The sequence below is a fragment of the Phocoena sinus genome, chromosome 5 (assembly GCF_008692025.1).
Source record: "Phocoena sinus isolate mPhoSin1 chromosome 5, mPhoSin1.pri, whole genome shotgun sequence".
NCBI lineage: Eukaryota > Metazoa > Chordata > Mammalia > Artiodactyla > Phocoenidae > Phocoena > Phocoena sinus.
Window position 1 is genome coordinate 104,993,746 of NC_045767.1, and position 20,431 is coordinate 105,014,176.

General features: G+C 38.9%; 1 protein-coding gene across 2 annotated transcripts in view; it reads left to right on the forward strand.

Annotated features, from left to right (window-relative positions):
- Positions 1-20,431, forward strand: part of TLL1 (tolloid like 1) — a 279,927-nt gene that overhangs the window by 247,844 nt on the left and 11,652 nt on the right. The gene's annotated exons all lie outside the window — the stretch shown is intronic.

The window sequence follows — 20,431 nt, forward strand, 5'->3', positions numbered from 1 at the left end:
TTTAAAGTCCTTTTCCTTTTTGTGTGTGCATATCTATATAGATTTTTGGTTTGCAGTTACCACAGGTTTTTTTTATAGCAGTCTATGTATATATGTGATTGTTTTAATTTGCTGATCTCTTAATTTCAAGTGCATTTTAAAATCCCTGCATTTGTACTCTCCTCCCATAATGATTACTGTTTTGGGTATCATATTTTATGCCTAATTCTTTTGTGTATCCCTTAACTGCTTGCTCTGAATACAGGTGATTTTACTAGTTTTGTCTTTTAACCTCCTTACTAGCTTGTATGTGTATGATTTCCTACCTTTGCTGTATGTTTGCCTTTACTGGTGAACTTTTTCATTTTGTAATTTTCTTCTTTCTAATTGTGGCCTTTTCTTTTTTGCCTAGACAGGTTCCTTTAACATTTGTTGTGAAGCTGGTTTTGTGGTGCTGAATTCTTTTAGCTTTTCTTGTCTGTAAAGTTTTTGATTTCTCCATCAAATCTGAACAAGAACCTTGCTGGGTAGAGAATTCTTGGGTGGAAATTTTTCTCTTTCATCACTTTAAATATACTGTGCCACTCCCTCTGGCCTGCAGAGTTTCTGCTGAAAAAATCAGCTGATAGTCTTATGGGAGTTCCCTTGTATGTTATTTGTTGTTTTTCTCTTTCTACTTTTAATATTCTCTCTTTATCTTTTTGTCATTTTTTTTAACATCTTTACTGGAGTATAATTTCTTCACAATGGTGTGTTAGTTTCTGCTTTATAACAAAGTAAATCAGTTATACATATACATATGTTCCCATATCTCTTCCCTCTTGTGCCTCCCTCTCTCTCACCCTCCCTATCCCACCCCTCTAGGTGGTCACAAACCACCAAGCTGATCTCCCTGTGCTATGTGGCTGCTTCCCACTGGCTATCTGTTTTACCTTTGGTAGTGTATATATGTCCATGCCACTCTCTCACTTTATCCAAGGTTACCCTTCCACCTCCCCATATCCTTAAGTCCATTCTCTAGTAGGTCTGTGTCTTCATTCCCATCTTACCCCTAGTTTCTTCATGACCTTTTTTTTTTCTTACATTCCGTACAAATGTGTTAGCATACAGTATTTGTCTTTCTCTTTCTGACTTTCTTCACTCTGTATGACAGACTCTAGGTCCACCCACTTCACTACAAAGAATGCAATTTCATTTCTTTTTATGGCTGAGTAATATTCCATTGTGTATATGTGCCACATTTTCTATATCCATTCATCAGTTGATGGACACTTAGGTTGCTTCCATGTCCTGGCTATTGTAAATAGAGCTGAAATGAACATTGTGGTACATGACTCTTTTTAAATTATGGTTTTCTCAGGGTATATGCCCAGTAGTGAGATTGTTGGGTCATATGGTAGTTCTACTTTTAGTTTCTTAAGGAACGTCCATACTGTTCTCCATAGTGGCTATATCAACGTCCATTCACACCAACAAAGCAAGAGTGTTCCCTTTTCTCCACACCCTCTCCAGCATTTATTGTTTGTATGTTTGTTGATGATGGCCATTCTGACCGGTGTGAGATAATATGTCATTGTAGTTTTGATTTTATTTCTATAATGATTAATAAGGTTGAGCATTCTTTCATGTGTTTGTTGGCAATCTGTATATCTTCTTTGGAGAAACGACTATTTAGGTATTGTGCCTGTTTTTGGATTCGGTTGTTGGCTTTTTGTTATTGAGCTGCATGAGCTCCTTGTAAATTTTGGAGATTAATCCTTTGTCAGTTGCTTCATGTGCAAATATTTCTGCCCATTCTGAGGGTTGTCTTTTGGTCTTGTTTATGGTTTCCTTTGCTGTGCAAAAGCTTTAAAGTTTCATTAGGTCCCATTTGTTTATTTTTGGTTTTATTTCCATTTCTCTACGAGGTGGGTCAAAAAGGATCCTGCTGTGATTTATGTCATAGAGTGTTCTGCCTATGTTTTCCTCTAAGAATTTGACAGTGTCTGGCCTTACATATAAGTCTTTAATCCATTTTGAGTTTATTTTTGTGTATGGTGTTAGGGAGTGTTCTAATTTCATACTTTTACATGTACCTGTCCAGTTTTCACAGCACCACTTATTGAAGAGGCTGTCTTTTCTCCACTGTATATTCTTGCCTCCTTTATCAAAGATAAGGTGACCATATGTGTGTGGGGTTTACCTCTGGGCTTTCTATCCTCTTCCATTGATCTATATTTCTGTTTTTGTGCCAGTACCATATTGTCTTGATTACTGTAGCTTTGTAGTATAGTCTGGAATCAGGGAGCCTGATTCTTCCAGCTCCTTTTTTGGGTCTCAAAATTGCTATGACTATTCGGGGTCTTTTGTGTTTCCATACAAATTGTGAAATTTTTTGTTCTAGTTCGGTGAAAAATGCCAGTGGTAGTTTGATAGGGATTGCATTGAATCTGTAGATTGCTTTGGGTAGTAGAGTCATTTTCACAATGTTGATTCTTCCCATCCAAGAACATGGTATATCTCTCCATCTATTTGTATCATCTTTAATTTCTTTCATCAGTGTCTTATAATATTCTGCATACAGGTCTTTTGTCTCCTTAGGTCGGTTTATTCCTAGATGTTTTATTCTTTTTGTTGCAATGGTAAATGGGAGTGTTTTCTTAATTTCACTTTCAGACTTTTCATCATTAGTATATAGGAATGCAAGAGACATCTGTGCATTAATTTTGTATCCTGTTACTTTACCAAATTCATTGATTAGCTCTAATAGTTTTCTGGTAGCATCTTTAGGATTCTCTATGTATAGTATCATGTCATCTACAAACAGTGACAGTTTATTTCTTCTTTTCTGATTTGGATTCCATTTATTCCCTTTTCTTCTCTGATTGCTGTGGCTAAAACTTCCAAAACTATGTTGAATAATAGTGGTGAGAGTGGGCAACCTTGTCTTGTTCCTGATCTTAGTGGAAGTGCTTTCAGTTTTTCACCATTGAGGATGATGTTGGCTGTGGGTTTGTCATATATGGCCTTTATTAGGTTGAGGGAAGTTCCCTCTATGCCTACTTTCTTCAGGTTTTTTATCATAAATGGGTGTTAAATTTTGTCGAAAGCTTTCTCTGCATCTATTGAGATGATCATATGGTTTTTCTCCTTCAATTTGTTAATATGGTGTATCACGTTGATGGATTTACATATATTAAAGAATCCTTGCATTCCTGGAATAAATCCCACTTGATCATGGTGTATGATACTTTTAATGTGCTGTTGGATTCTGTTTGCTAGTATTTTGTTGAGGATTTTTGCATCTATTTTCATCAGTGATATTGGCCTGTAGTTTTCTTTCTTTGTGACCTCTTTGTCTGATTTTGGTATCAGGGTGATGGTGGCCTCGTAAAATGAGATTGGGAGTGTTCCTTCCTCTGCTATATTTTGGAAGAGTGTTAGCTCTTCTCTAAATGTTTGATAGAATTTGCCTGTGAAGCCATCTGGTCCTGGGCTTTTGTTTATTGGAAGATTTTTAATTACAGTTTCAATTTCAGTGCTTGTGATTGGTCTCTCATATTTTCTATTTCTTCCTGGTTCAGTCTCGGCAGGTAGTGCATTTCTAAGAATTTGTCCATTTCTTCCAGGTTGTCCATTTTATTGGCATAGAGTTGCTTGTAGTAATCTCTCATGATCCTTTGTATTTCTGCATTGTCAGTTGTTACTTCTCCTTTTTCATTTGTAATTCTATTGATTTGAGTCTTTTCCCTTTTTTTCTTTGTAAGTCTGGCTAATGGTTAATCAATTTTGTTTATCTTCTCAAAGGACCAACATTTAGTTGTATTGATCTTTGTTATCATTTCCTTCATTTCTTTTTGATTTATTTCTGATCTGATCTTTATGATTTCTTTACTTCTGCTAACTTTGGGGGATTTTTTTAGTTCTTCTTTCTCTAATTGCTTTAGGTGCAAGGTTAGGTTGTTTATTCGAGATGTTTCCTGCTTCTTCAGGTAGGATTGCATTGTTATAAACTTCCCTCTTAGAACTGCTTGCACTGCATCGCCTAGGTTTTGGGTCATTGTATTTTCATTGTTATTTGTGTCTAGGTATTTTTTGATTTCTTCAGTGATCACTTCATTATGAAGTAGTGTATTGTTTAGCCTCCATGTGTTTGTATATTTTACAGTTCTTTTCCTGTCTTTCATATCTAGTCTAATAGCATTGTGGTCAGAAAAGATACTTGATACGACTTCAACTGCTTAAATTTATCAAGGCTTGATTTGTGACCCAAGATATGATCTATCCTGGAGAATGTTCCATGAGCACTTGAGAAAAATGTGTATTTTGTTGTTTTTGGATGGAATGTCCTATAAATATCAATTAGGTCCATCTTGTTTAATGTATCATTTAAAGCTTGTGTTGCCTTTTTTATTTTCATTTTGGATGTCCTGTCTGTTGTTAACCAACGGGGTGTAAACGTCCCATACTATGAATGTGTTACTGTTGATTTCCCCTATTATGGCTGTTAGTATTTGCCTTATGTATTGAGGTGCACCTATATTGGGTGCATAAATATTTACAATTGTTATATCTTCTTCTTGGATCTATCGCTTGATCATTATGTAGTGTCCTTCTTTGTCTCTTGTAACAGTCTTTATTTTAAAATCTATTTTCTGTGATATGAGAATTGCTACTCTAGCTTTCTTCTGATTTTCATTTGCACGGAATATCTTTTTCCATCCCCTCACTTTCAGTCTGTATGTGTCCCTAGGTCTGAAGTGGATCTCTTGTAGACAACATATATATGGGTCTTGTTTTTGTGTCCATTCAGCCAGTCTGTGTCTTTTGGTGGGAGCATTTAATCCATTTACATTTAAGGTAATAATTGATATGTATGTTCCTATTCCCATTTTCTTAATTTTTTGGGGTTTGTTATTGTAGGTCTTTTCCTTCTCTTGTGTTTCTTGCCTACAGAAGTTCCTTTAGCATTTGTTGTAAAGCTGGTTTTGTGGTTCTGAACTCTCTCAGCTTTTCCTTGTCTGTAAAAGTTTTAATTTCTCCATCAAATCTGAATGAGATCCTGCTTGGCTAGTGTAATATTGGTTGTCGGTTTTTCTCCTTTATCACTTTAAATATGTCCTGCCAGTCCCTTCTGGCTTGCAGAGTTTCTGCTGAAAGATCAGCTGTTAACCTTATGGGAATTCCCTTTTGTGTTATTTGTGGTTTTTCCCTTGCTGCTTTTAATATGTTTTCTTTGTATTTAATTTTTGATAGTTTGATTAATATGTGTCTTGGCATGTTTCTTCTTGGATTTATCTTGTATGGGACTCTCTGTGCTTCCTGGACTTGATTTACTATTTCCTTCCCATATTAGGGAAGTTTTCAACTCTAATCTCTTCAAAGATTTGCTCAGTCCCTTTCTTTTTCTCTTCTTCTTCTGGGACCTCTATAATTCAAATATTGGTGTGTTTAATGCTGTCACAGACATCTCTGAGGCTGTCCTCAGTTCCTTTCATTCTTCTTTCTTTATTCTGCTCTTCAGTAGCTATTTCCACTATTTTATTTTCCAGGTCACTTATCCATTCTTCTGCCTCAGTTATTCTGCTATTGATCCCTTCTAGAGTAGTTTTAATTTCATTTATTGTGTTGTTCATTTCCTCTTTAGTTCTTCTAGGTCCTTGTTAAATGTTTCTTGCATTTTCTCTATTCTATTTCCAAGATTTTGGATCATCTTTAGTATCATTATTCTGAATTCTTTTTCAGGTAGACTGCCTATTTCCTCTTCATTTGCTAGGTTTGGTGCGTTTTTATCTTGCTCCTTCACCTGCTGTGTGTTTTTCTGTCTTCTCATTTTGCTTATCTTACAGTGTTTGGTGTCTCCTTTTCACAGGCTGCAGGTTCGTAGTTCCCATTGTTTTTGGTGTCTGTCCACAGTGGCTAAGGTTGATTCAGTGGGTTGTGTAGGCCTCCTGATGGAGGTGACTAGTGCCTGTGTTCTGGTGGATGAGGCTGGATCTTGTCTTTCTGGTGGGCAGGTCCACGTCTGGTGGTGTGTTTTGGGGAGTCTGTGACCTTATGATTATAGGCAGCCTCTGTGCTAATGGATGGAGCTGTGTTCCTCTCTTGCTGGTTGTTTGGCATATGGTGTCCAGCACTGTAGCTTGCTGGTTGTTGCGTGAAGCTGGGTCTTGGTGTTGAGATGGAGATCTCTGTGAGATTTTTGTCATTTGGTATTACGTGGGGCTGGGAGGTCTCTTTTGGATGAGTGTCCTGAAGTTGGCTCTCCCATGTCAGAGGCACAGTACTGACTACTGGCTGCAGCCCCAAGAGCCTTTCATCCACACGGCTCAGAATAAAAAGGAGAAAAATTGGAAAGAAAGAAAGAAACAATGAGGATAAAATAAAATAAAATAAGATAAAATAAAATGAAGTTATTAAAATAAAAAATAGTTATGAAAAAAAATTTTAATGTAAAAAAAAAAAGAACGGACGGACAGAATCATAGGACAAATGGTGAAAGCAAAGCTATACAGACAAAATCTCATACAGAAGCATACACATACACACTCACAAAAAGAGGAAAAGGGGAAAAAATAATATATCTTGCTCTCAAAGTCCACCTCCTCAATTTGAGATGTTTCATTGTCTATTCAGTTCTTGCACAGATGCAGCATACATCAAGTTGATTTTGGAGATTTAATCCGCTGCTTCTGAGGCTGCTGGGAGAGATTTCCCTTTCTCTTCTTTGTTCGCACAGCTCCTGGGGCTCAGCTTTGGATTTGGACCCGCGTCTTCGTGTAGGTCTCCTGAGGCCATCTGTTCTTCACTCAGACAGGATGAGGTTAAAGGAGCAGCTGATTCAGGGGCTCTGGCTCACTCAGGCTGAGGGGAGGGAGGAGTACAGATGTGCGGTGAGGCTGTGGTGGCAGAGGCTGGTGTGACGTTGCACCAGCCTGACGCTCACTGTGCGTTCTCCTGGGGAAGTTGTCCCTGGATCACAGCACTCTGGCAGTGGCAGGCTGCACAGACTCCCGGGAGGCGGGGTGTGGATAGTGACCTGAGCCCACACACAGGCTTCTTGGTGGCTGCAGCAGCAGCCTTAGCGTCTCATACCTGTCTCTGGGGTCTGCGCTGATAGCGCCTGCTGGCGCCTGTCTCTGGAGCTCTTTTAAGCAGTGCTCTTAAACCCCTCTCCTCGTGCACCAGGAAACAAAGAGGCAAGAAAAAGTCTCTTGCCTCTTAGGCAGGTCCCGAGTGTTGCCTGGACTCCCTTCCGGCTAGCTGTGGCGCACTAGCCCCCTTCAGGCTGTGTTCACACCACCAACATCTGTCCTCTCCTTGCACTCTGACCGAAGCCTGAGCCTCAGCTCCCACCCCCCGCCTGCCCCAGTTGGTGAGCAGACAAGTCTCTCGGGCTGGCGAGTGCTGGTTGGCACCGATCCTCCGTGCGGGAATCTCTCTGCTTTGCCCTCCCTGCGGCTTCACTCTCCTCTGCAGTTCTGAAGCTTTCCCCCTCCACCACCCACAGTCTCCGCCTGCAAAGGGGCTTCCTAGTGTGTGGAAACCTTTCCTCCTTCACAGCTCCCTCCCACTGGTGCAGGTCCCATCCCTATTCTTTTGTCTCTGTTTTTTCTTTTTTCTTTTGCCTTACCCAGGTATGTGGGGAGTTTCTTGCCTTTTGGGAGGTCTGAGGTCTTCTGCCAGTGTTCAGTAGGTGTTCTATAGGAGCAGTTCCACATGTATATTTCTGATGTATCTTGTGGGGAGTAAGGTGATATCCGCATCTTACTCTTCCGCCATCTTCTCAAGACCCCCTTTTTGTCATTTTAATTACAATGTGTTGGAGTGTTTGGTGTGTTCCTCTTTGGATTAATCTTATATGTGACTCTGCACTTCCTGGACTTGTATGACTGTTTCATTTCCCATGTTAGGGAAGTTTTCAGCTATTATGTCTTAAAATTCATTATCAGACCCATTTTCTTCTCCTTCTGAGAGTGTAATGCAAATATTAGTACACTTGATGTTGTTCCAGGGGTCTTTTAAACTGTCCTCATTTCTTTTCATTCTTTTTTCTTTTCTCTGTTCATCTGCAGTAATTTCCACTACTCTGTCTTCCAGCTTGCTGATCTGTTTCTCTATCAATTAGTCTACACTTTATTCCTTCTAGTGTATTTTTCATTTCAGTTATAATATTTTTCGTCTCTGTTTGGCTGTTCTAACTCCTTGTTTAAACCTTCTAACCTCATTTTTTGCATCATTCTCCTCCCAAGTTCTTTGATTATCTTTACAATCACTACCTTGAACCCTTTCTCATGTAGATTGCCTAGATCCACTTCATTTAGTTCTTCTGGGGTTTTCATTTTGTTCCTTCATGAAACACATTCCTCTGTCACTTCATTTTGCCTAAGTTGCTGTTTTTATTTTTATGTATCTAGTAGGTTGGTTATGTTTCCTCATCTTGGAGACGGGGACTTTTGCAGATGCCCTATGTGTCCCAGCAGTGTGCTCCCTTCTTGTCACCCAAGCTATATGCTCTAGGAGTTCTCCCTATCAGGCCTGCATGGGTCCTTCAGTTGTGGCAGGCTGACTATGTGGGTGGACTGTTAGGCTTTTTTGGCCCCTGGTCTGGTTGGTTGCTTAGACCTGCCTTGTGTGGAGGCTGCCAGCTCCTGGGTGGTGGGGCCTGGTCACAAGGCAGCTAGCTGCAGAACCCCGGGGGGGTCCCAAGACTAGTGCTGGCTCACTAATGAGAAGAGTTAGGGTACATAAGACTCCAGGGCTGTTGCCCACACACTGGTGGGTGAAACCAAGTCCTGGTGTTAGTGCTGGACTACTGGAAGGCAGAATCAGGTTCTGGAGTCTGGTTACAGGACCCAGGAGTCCCAGAGCTGATATAAGATCACTAGTGGGAGGGGTGGGGGCAGTTCCTGAAACACAGGTGGGTACTGGGTCTGGAGTGTTCTGGTGTTCGTGTTGGCCTGCTACTGGGCAGGGTTAGTGCCCAGCTTGTCCCAGGGCAGGGTCTGGCCTGCTGTGGGCAGGTTAGGTCCACAGGTTATGGGATTGTGGTTTTCTTACATCTGTTTTCTGCTCCCTGGTGGGTGAGGCTGATCCAGAGGCTATGCCAGGCTTCCTGGGGTACAGCACTAGGGCCCAGGGGATTCTGAAGCTGGTGCCTTCTCACTGGTGGGTAGAGCTGGGTCCTGGCCATCTACTGGGCAGGGCTGTGTCTAATGGCCTGTGGGCTCAGGAGGTCTTTAGGCAGCCTGTCTGTTGCTGGGTGAGGCCAGTCAATGCACAAATGAATGGACATGGTTGTGTTCCAGTAAAAGTTTAATTACAAAAAAGCAGGCTTCAAGCCAGATTTCCTCTATGGGACTTAGTTTCTTGACTGAGCTAATAAAGTTAAGGATAAAAGAGTTTGAAATCATTCAGTTATAAGTGTTTGTCCTCATTTCCCCTGAGAATCAGAGGGTGAAAATATTTGGCCTTACTTTCTATGGTAGGCAGAATAATGCTCCCCATTCCCCAAAGATGACCTTGTCCTAGTCCCCAGAAAAGTGTGTTGTATTGAGTCACTAAGTATGTGTTAATTTGCTAGAGCAGCAATAGGAAACTAATATATTTGCCTTGTTTTTAGAGTGTGCATCTGTGTGTGTGTGTGTGTGTGTGTGTGTTTAATCATGAGATGCTAAATGCATGGTAACAGTTTTAAAGTAAAAGAAACCTTGGTTGAAAGATACTTGGGAAAAGTCTTCCTACTAGAAGAGGGATAAAGTTCTGAATGAATAAAGGGATAAAGTTCTATCATTCCTGGCTTCACCCTGTCTTGGTTCTGAGAGACAAATGTCTGAGAGACAAAACAAATGAAACAGAAATAAAGTTCTAGGCATAAGAGCACACAACAATAAGCTAATACAGTTATGTCATTTTTATTTTATTTATCATATCCTAAAGCTTTGCTAAGTTATATAGCTGTAATTCACATCTTCATATATGGGATATTTGGAAAACAAAACACCCACAAGTGTTATATAATTCTCCACCATAAATCCATTATAAGTATATTTGATCACTGTTATAGAGTATTCATGGGAAAGAAAGGTCTTTTGAATCAGAAGGCAGGGGTTTATATTCCACTGTGCCTTTTTTTTCCAGTGGCCTCCAATCCTTCCAACATCTTGTGGGAAACCAAATGATAGTTCTCACCGAAGGGAGAAAAAAGTGAAGGATGGCTAGAACTCGGAAGCTCTGAATTTCACCTCACAACTGCTCACATTGTATCAGTCTCTTTAATTCTTAGTTTAAATCTTAGCTAGATTTTATTTCCGCATTATGCATTATCATTTTATTATGTTGTCCCTTGTGAATGTATCTTGTCCCTTGTAAATGTGACTTTGAGTGGCCTTATCCTTTAGCCAGTGCCTGTATTTTCAGTAAAAGTACCTCTACAGATGTTCATATGAGGGAGCTGCATATGGAAGCTTGGCTGGTGGCCAGGAAGGTAGATTAGGCTTGCTTGGATGTTCCAGAAACACACAGTTATTCTTTCCAGAGCTTAAAATGAAAGTTCAATTTTATTCCTTTTGAATGAAACTCCTTAAATGCATTAGAATTTCTTACTAGGACTTACTGTTATTCACTCTTTTTGGCCTTTCTAAAACCTGGATTATGAACCTTAAAATCATAGAAATATAATCATGGAGTGAATAAGGTTGAAATGTTTGAATACCAAACTGTCTGTAAAGTCTGAGTGTAAACGCTTAAGAAAAATATTTAAAAGTCCTCAAAAGAGAAGGTAGTGTTTCAACAGAAATCAGACTTCCTTACAGCTCCACACATCAGCTTTTCTTTTCTGTCTCCATTGTAAAGTTGAAGGACTTCGGGGGAATATTTTTTGGGAATCTAAGTGTCTTCTAGGGAGACATTTCTGTATCATTGGTTCCTGGTGGCTGGAAATTTTCACATTCTGCATCATTTAGACATAGAAATTCATGGCTCAGAATGTGTGATAGAATAAAGTAATAAATTATGTATCTCACGTTATCTTTGGGGACTCTAAAAACTGTTTTTAAAGATTTTATATTTTCCCATGGACTCCTATAATACCATTCTATGGCTTAGAAATATTTTATATTAAGGCAAAGTCACTGTATATGGAGGGGTCTCTACGTGGATGTCTCTATGATATTACAGGGCCGATTTATGAGATGTGAATTTGTCACATTTTGCTTGTGTGTGGTGGAGCATTTGGTTAAGCTGACTTCTGGAAAAGGACCAAAATGACCACGCAATTGTTGCAGCTGACCTAACAAGCTACTACTTATTCCAAGAAGAAAATTCAACAGTACTTTAATGAATGAGAGTTATTTGCATCGTTGAGAATGTGTCAGCTAAAAAAGCTTTGCCTACTCTGACTCTTACAGAGTCAGTCTGATTCCATTAGTAATTTGATAAAAAGCTGGAGCCAATTGACTGCAGACCAGGTGTCGGCATGCCCCCAGCCCACTAGTTCAATGCCATATTGTACTGTATTGCTCTGCTCTGTAAAATATGTTATGATTTACTCCAGAAATCCTGCATTTATTTCATTAGAGAATGAAGTAGCCACTTAGTTATCTCATTCACTTAGTTCTCTGTAAAATATGTTATGATTTACTTCAGAAATCCTGCATTTATTTCATTAGAGAATGAAGTAGCCACTTAGTTATCTCATTCACTTAGTTCTCTGTAAAATATGTTATGATTTACTTCAGAAATCCTGCATTTATTTCATTAGAGAATGAAGTAGCCACTTAGTTTTCTCATTCACTTAGTTTTCAATGGGCCAATCAAAGGACTGAACATGTGTGGTCTGTAAATTCTGATCCCATTTTTAACTTTTACTTAAAGGATAAGCTTTAGATTGCCATTACCCCCATCATTCTTAAATTTTTCTCTTGTACACAGTAGGTTTCTCTGCTCTTTAAATTTATAGATGAATGGTTCTAAAGCCCATTCAAAAGAGACAATTATTCAGCATGCAACAGTTTTCAGATATTGTTATATTTCTTTTTAAACAATATTTATCTTATTATTTAGAAGCTTTGTTGCATATTTAGCTAAAAAAAACTCTTGGTGCTGTTAAGCTGATTTTCTCTTATTGCTTTCTTAACAGTTACAAACTGATATTAAGACTGTTTATGTGTACACAAAGATAATAGAAGCTGACTGAGTACCATCTTATAAGAGGCAGATAACCAGAAGTTTTGGTTTGCCATGTCTACGTTGTTTCCATTCATAGGATTGGCCATAAACTGGGTTTAGGTAATTAGGTAGATGAATGGACAGCCTTATACAGAAATCCAGCCAACAATCCATTCAGTGTCTTCTATAATCCATGCACTGTGTTTCTACTCTGCTTCCTTCTCTGCCACTAGATTACAGAGATTAATAAGTGACAAACCATCTGGTGATGCTGTACTTTGAATGTTGTGCTTCAGATTAAATAAAATCTGCTAAAGTCTCCTTCTTCACTGTATTTTTCTGCACTGTGTTTCTTTCCAGTGAGATTCTTTGTGCTGTATTTAATATTTTTGAACTAGCCATAGTCATTGGTTGAATGAAGTAAATATTCCTTTTTACTCATAATAATTATAGCAAATAGTGATTCATTAATGCTTATTGGTTATAACAATTTTTAACATCTTTATTAGAGTATAATTGCTTTACAATGGTGTGTTAGTTTCTGCTTTATAAAAAAGTGAATAAGTTATACATATACATATGTTCCCATATCTCCTCCCTCTTGCATCTCCCTCACTACAACCCTCCCTATCCCACCCCTCAAGGTGGTCACAAAGCACTGAGCTGATCTCTCTGTGATATGCGGCTGCTTCCCACTAGCTATCTATTTTATGTTTGATAGTGTATATATGTCCATGCCACTCTCTCACTTTGTTACAGTTTACCCTCCCCCCTCCTAATATCCTGAAGTCCATTCTCTAGTAGGTCTGTATCTTTACTCCTGTCTTACCCCTAGGTTCTTCATGACATTTTTTTTTCTTAGATTCCATATATATGTGTTAGCATACAGTATTTGTCTTTCTCTTTCTGATTTACTTCATTCTGTATGACAGACTCTAGGTCCATCCACCTCACTACAAATAACTCAATTTCATTTCTTTTTATGGCTGAGTAATATTCCATTGTATATATGTGCCACATCTTCTTTATCCATTCATCTGATGATGGACACTTAGGTTGCTTCCATCTCCAGGCTATTGTAAATAGAGCTGAAATGAATATTTTGGTACATGACTCTTTCTGAATTATGGTTTTCTCAGGGCATATGCCCAGTAGAAGGATTGCTGGGTCATATGTTAGTTCTATTTGTAGTTTTTTAAGGAACCTCCATATTGTTCTCCATAGTGGCTGTACCAATTCACATTCCTACACAGCAGTGCAAGAGTGTTCCCTTTTCTCCACACCCACTCCAGCATTTATTGTTTCTAGACTTTTCAATGATGGCCATTCTGACCAGTGTGAGATAATATCTCATTGTAGTTTGGATTTGCATTTCTCTAAAGATTAATAATGTTGAGCATTCTTTCATGTGTCTGTTGGCAATCTGTATATCTTCATTGGAGAAATGTCTATTTAAGTCCTCTGCCCATTTTTGGATTGGCTTGTTTGATTTTTTATTATTGAGCTGCATGAGCTGCTTGTAAATTTTGGAGATTGATCCTTTGTCAGTTGCTTCATTTGCAAATATTTTCTCCCATTCTGAGGGTTTTCTTTTGGTCTTGTTTATGGTTTCCTTTGCTATGCAAAAGCTTTGAAGTTTCATTAGTTCCCATTTGTTTATTTTTGTTTTTATTTCCATTTCTATAGGAGGTGGGTCAAAAAGGATCTTGCTGTGACTTATGTCATAGAGTGTTCTACCTATGTTTTCCTCTAAGAGTTTGATAATTTCTGACTTTAAATTTAGCTCTTTAATCCATCTTGAGCTAATTTTTGTGTATGGAGTTACAGAGTGATCTAATCTCATACTTTAACATGTACCTGTCCAGTTTTCCCAGCACCACTTATTGAAGAGGCTGTCTTTTCTCCATTGTACATTCCTGCCTCCTTTATCAAAGATAAGGTGACCATATGTGTGTGGGTTTATCTCTGGGCTTTCTATCCTGTTCCATTGATCTATATTTTTGTTTTTGTGCCAGTACCATACTGTCTTGATTACTGTAGCTTTGTAGTATAGTCTGAAGTCAGGGAGCCTGATTCCTCCAACTCCATTTTTCATTCTCAAGATTGATTTGGCTCTTTGGGGTCTCTTGTGTTTCCATACAAATTGTGAAAATTTTTGTTCTAGTTCAATGAAAAATGCCAGTGGTAGTTTCATAGGGATTGCATTGAATCTGTAGATTGATTTGGGTAGTAGAGTCATTTTCACAATGTTGATTCTTCCAATCCAAGAGCATGGTATATCTCTCCATCTATTTGTATCATCTTTAATTTCTTTCATCAGTGTCTTATAATTTTATGCATACAGGTCTTCTGTCTCCTTAGGTAGGTTTATTCCAAGATATTTTATTCTTTTTCTTGCAATGGTAAATGGGAGTGTTTTCTTAATTTCACTTTCAGATTTTTCATCATTATTATACAGGAATGCCAGAGATTTCTGTGCATTAATTTTGTATCCTGCAACTTTACCAAATTAATTGATAAGCTCTAGTGGTTTTATGGTAGCATCTTTAGGATACTTTATGTATACTCTCATGTCATCTGCAAACAGTGACAGCTTTACTTCTTCTTTTCTGATTTGGATTCCTTTTATTTCCTTTTCTTCTCTGATTGCTGTGGCTAAAACTTCCAAATCTATGTTGAATAAGAGTGGTGAGAGTGGACAACCTTGTATTGTTCCTGATCTTAGTGGAAATGGTTTCAGTTTTTCACCATTGAGGATGATGTTGGCTGTGGGTTTGTAATATATGGACTTGATTATGTTGAGGAAAATTCTCTCTGTGCCTACTTTCTGCAGGTTTTTTAACATAAGTGGGTGTAGAATTTTCTCAGAAGCTTTCTCTGCATCTATTGAGAGGATCATACGGTTTTTCTCCTTCAATTTGTTAATATGGTGTATCACATTGATTGATTTGCATATATTGAAGAATCCTTGCATTCCTGGAATAAACCCCACTTGATCATGGTGTATGATCCATATAATGTGCTGTTGGATTCTGTTTGCTAATATTTTGTTGAGCATTTTTGCATCTATTTTCATCAGTGATATTGGCCTCTAGTTTTCTTTCTTTGTGACATCCTTCTCTGGTTTTGGTAGCAGGGTGATGTTGGCCTCGTAGAATGAGTTTGGGAGTGTGTCTCCCTCTGCTATATTTTGGAGGAGTTTGAGAAGGTAAGTGTTAACTCTTCTCTAAATGTTTGATAGAATTTGCCTGTGAAGCCATCTGGTCCTGGGCTTCTGTTTGTTGGAAGATGTTTAATCACAGTTTCAATTTCAGTGCTTGTGATTGGTCTGTTCATATTTTCTATGTCTTCCTGATTCAGTCTTGGCAGGTTGTGCATTTCTAAGAGTTTGTCCATTTTTTCTAGGTTGTCCATTTTTTTGGCATAGAGTTGCTTGTAGTAATCTCTCATGATCTTTTGTATTTCTGCAGTGTCACCTGTTACTTCTCCTTTTTCATTTCTAATTCTATTGATTTGAGTCTTCTCCCTTTTTTTCTTGATGAGTCTGGCTAATGGTTTATCAATTTTGTTTATCTTCTCAAAAGATCACCTTTTAGTTTTACTGATCTTTGTTATCATTTCCTTCATTTCTTTTTCATTTATTTCTGATCTGATTTTTATGATTTCTTTCCTTCTGCTAGCTTTGGGGGTTTTTTGTTCTTCTTTCTCTAATTGCTTTAGGTGCATGGTTAAGTTGTTTATTCGAGATGTTCCCTGTTTCTTCAGGTAGGATTGTATTGCTATAAACTTCCCTCCTAGGACTGATTTTGCTGCATCCCATAGGTTTTGGGTCGTTGTGTCTCCATTGTCATTAGTTTCTAGGTATTTTTTGATTTTCCCTTTGATTTCTTCAGTGATCACTTCATTATTAAGTAGTGTATTGTTTAGCCTCCATGTGTTTGTAATTTTTACAGATCTTTTCCTGTAATTGATATCTAGTCTCATAGCGTTATGTTCGGAAAAGGTACTTGATAAAATTTCAATTTTCTTAAATTTACCAAGGCTTGATTTGTGGCCCAAGATATGATCTATCCTGGAGAATGTTCCATGAGCACTTGAGAAAAATGTGTATTCTCTTGTTTTTAGATGAAATGTCCTATAAATATCAATTAAGTCCATCTTGTTTAATGTATCATTTAAAGCTTGTGTTGCCTTTTTTATTTTCATTTTGGATGTCCTGTCTGTTGTTAACCAACGGGGTGTAAACGTCCCATACTATGAATGTGTTACTGTTGATTTCCCCTATTATGGCTGTTAGTATTTGCCTTATGTATTGAGGTGCACCTATATTGGGTGCATAAATATTTACAATTGTTATATCTTCTTCTTGGATCTATCGCTTGATCATTATGTAGTGTCCTTCTTTGTCTCTTGTAACAGTCTTTATTTTAAAATCTATTTTCTGTGATATGAGAATTGCTACTCTAGCTTTCTTCTGATTTTCATTTGCACGGAATATCTTTTTCCATCCCCTCACTTTCAGTCTGTATGTGTCCCTAGGTCTGAAGTGGGTCTCTTGTAGACAACATATATATGGGTCTTGTTTTTGTGTCCATTCAGCCAGTCTGTGTCTTTTGGTGGGAGCATTTAATCCATTTACATTTAAGGTAATAATTGATATGTATGTTCCTATTCCCATTTTCTTAATTTTTTGGGGTTTGTTATTGTAGGTCTTTTCCTTCTCTTGTGTTTCTTGCCTACAGAAGTTCCTTTAGCATTTGTTGTAAAGCTGGTTTTGTGGTTCTGAACTCTCTCAGCTTTTCCTTGTCTGTAAAAGTTTTAATTTCTCCATCAAATCTGAATGAGATCCTGCTTGGCTAGTGTAATATTGGTTGTCGGTTTTTCTCCTTTATCACTTTAAATATGTCCTGCCAGTCCCTTCTGGCTTGCAGAGTTTCTGCTGAAAGATCAGCTGTTAACCTTATGGGAATTCCCTTTTGTGTTATTTGTGGTTTTTCCCTTGCTGCTTTTAATATGTTTTCTTTGTATTTAATTTTTGATAGTTTGATTAATATGTGTCTTGGCATGTTTCTTCTTGGATTTATCTTGTATGGGACTCTCTGTGCTTCCTGGACTTGATTTACTATTTCCTTCCCATATTAGGGAAGTTTTCAACTCTAATCTCTTCAAAGATTTGCTCAGTCCCTTTCTTTTTCTCTTCTTCTTCTGGGACCTCTATAATTCAAATATTGGTGTGTTTAATGCTGTCACAGACATCTCTGAGGCTGTCCTCAGTTCCTTTCATTCTTCTTTCTTTATTCTGCTCTTCAGTAGCTATTTCCACTATTTTATTTTCCAGGTCACTTATCCGTTCTTCTGCCTCAGTTATTCTGCTATTGATCCCTTCTAGAGTAGTTTTAATTTCATTTATTGTGTTGTTCATTTCCTCTTTAGTTCTTCTAGGTCCTTGTTAAATGTTTCTTGCATTTTCTCTATTCTATTTCCAAGATTTTGGATCATCTTTAGTATCATTATTCTGAATTCTTTTTCATGTCGACTGCCTATTTCCTCTTCATTTGTTAGGTCTGGTGATTTTTTGCCTTGCTCCTTTATCTGCTGTGTGTTTTTCTGTCTTCTCATTTTGCTTATCTTATTGTGTTTGGGGTCTCCTTTTTGCAGGCTGCAGGTTCGTAGTTCCCGTTGTTTTTGGTGTCTGTCCCCAGTAGCTAAGGTTGGTTCCGTGGGTTGTGTAGGCTTCCTGGTAGAGGGGACTAGTGCCTGTGTTCTGGTGGATGAGGCTGGATCTTGTCTTTCTGGTGGGAAGGTCCACATCTGGTGGTGTGTTTTGGGGTGTCTGTGAACTTATTATGATTTTAGGCAGCCTGTCTGCTAATGGGTGGCATTGTGTTCCTCTCTTGCTAGTTGTTTGGCATATGGTGTCCAGCACTGTAGCTTGCTGGTTGTTGCGTGAAGCTGGATTTTGGTGTTGATATGGAGATCTCTGAGAGATTTTTGCCGTTTGATATTACATGGAGCTGGGAGGTCTCTTGTTGACCAGTGTCTCTTGTTGACCTGAAGTTGGCTTTCCCACCTCAGTGGCACAGTCCTGATGCTTGGCTGGAGCACCAAGAGCCTTTCATCCACATGGCTCAGAATAAAAGGGGGAAAAAGTATAAAGAAAGAAAGAAAAGAAGAAAGAGAATAAAATAAAATTAATTTAAAATAAATTTATTAAAATAAAAAAGAATTATTAAGAAAAAAAATTTTAAGTAAAATATAAAACAGACAGAATCCTAGGACAAATGGTGAAAGCCAAGCTATACAGACAAAATCTCACACAGAAACATACACATACACACTCACTAAAAGAGGAAAAGGGGAAAAAATAATATATCTTGCTCTCAAAGTCCACCTCCTCAATTTTGGATGATTTATTGTCTGTTCAGGTACTCCACCGATGCAGGGTACATCAAGTTGATTTTGGATATTTAATCCGCCTCTCCTGAGGCTGCTGGGAGAAATTTCCCTTTCTCTTCTTTGTTTGCACAGCTCCTGGGCTTCAGCTTTGGATTCGGCCCCGCCTCTGCGTGTAGGTCACCTGAGGGCGTCTGTTGTTTGCTCAGACAGTACAGGGTTAAAGTAGCAGCTGATTCGGGGCCTCTGGCTCACTCAGGCCAGGGAGAGGGAGGGGTATGGATGTGGGGAGAGCCTGAAGCGGCAGAGGCTGGCAAGACGTTGCAGCAGCCTGAGGCGCACCATGCATTCTCCCGGGGAAGTTGTCCCTGGATCGCAGGACCCTGACAGGGGCGGGCTGCACAGGCTCCCATGAGGGGAGGTGTGGAGCATGACCTGTGCTCGCACACAGGCTTCTTGGTGGCAGTTGCAGCGGTCTTAGCGTCTTATGCCCATTTCTGTGGCCCGCGCTGATAGCCGGGGCTCACGCCCATCTCTGGAGCTCCTTTTAGCTGCACTCTTAATCCCCTCTCCTCACACACCACGAAACAAAGAGGGAATAAAAAGTCTCTTGCCTCTTAGGCAGGTCCAGAGTTTTTTCCCAGACTCCCTCCCGTCTAGCTGTGGCGCACTAGCCCCCTTTAGGCTGTGTTCACGCTGCCAGTCCTCTCCCTGCGATCTGATGGAAGCCCAAGCCTCAGCTCCCAGCCCCGCCTGCCCCGCCAGGTGAACAGACAAGCCTCTCAGGCTGGTGAGTGCTGTTCAGCACCAATCCTCTGTGAGGGAATCTCTCTGCTTTACTCTCCGCACCCCTGCTGCTGCGCTCTCCTCCATGGCTTCGAAGCTCCCCCCCTCCACCACCCGCAGTCTCCGCCAGCAAAGGGACTTCCTAGTGAGTGGAAACATTTCCTCCTTCACAGCTCCCTCCCACTGGTGCAGGTCCTGTCCCTATTCTTTTGTCTCTGCTTATTTTTTTTTCTTTTGCCCTATCCAGGTACGTGGGGAGTTTCTTGCCTTTTGGGATGTCTGAAGTCTTCTGCCAGCGTTCAGTGGGTGTTCTGTAGGAGTTGTTCCACGTGTAGATGTATTTCTGATGTATCTATGGGGAGGAAGGTGATCTCCTCATCTTACTCTTCCGCCATCTTCCCCCTCACCTCCGGTTATAACATTTTAATTTATATTTTTAAGTAGGGCACAGTGGAATGGGACATGAGAGATCAGCCCTTTTCCTTTTCTTTTGTCTCTTCAATCTTTTCTCCTACTCCCTAATTAATATAAATTGCTTCCTTCATTTCTTCCCTTACTCCTCTAAAGTCAGAAGTGAGAGCAGATGGTAGTGTGGTTGGAATAGATAAATGTGATCAACAGTGAGGGAGAACCTGTCTTAGTCACTTTTTTCTTTCAAAAATACAAAATGTATGCTTTAAATTGAGAATTATAATCACTTCACAAAACTGCATTAAGGAAAACATGTATGTAGAAAGTTTATGTACAAATATTTTATGCTGTAGGGATTGTAGCAAAATTAACACATTTTCAAGCATACTTTATATTTCCTCCAATTTATTTTATATACTTTTTAGCTTTGCTCTATAGGCTTAAGTAGGGGTGATGGTTTATTTCTTGAATGTATGATGGTTTTTATGAGGAATGGAAAAAGCCTTAATTGGCAATGGCAAATAACCTAGAATCCCTGGAATTATTAATAGTTTGGACAATTATTATTTTCAGTCAGTCTCAATTAAACTTTCCATCATTATATTTAATGTGTTAAATATTTAATAAACTTTTATTTTAAGAATTTGCTACACATAAAAAAACATACTAAACTTTGCAAGACTCCAAATATTAAAATAAATGTACCATCTCTCTG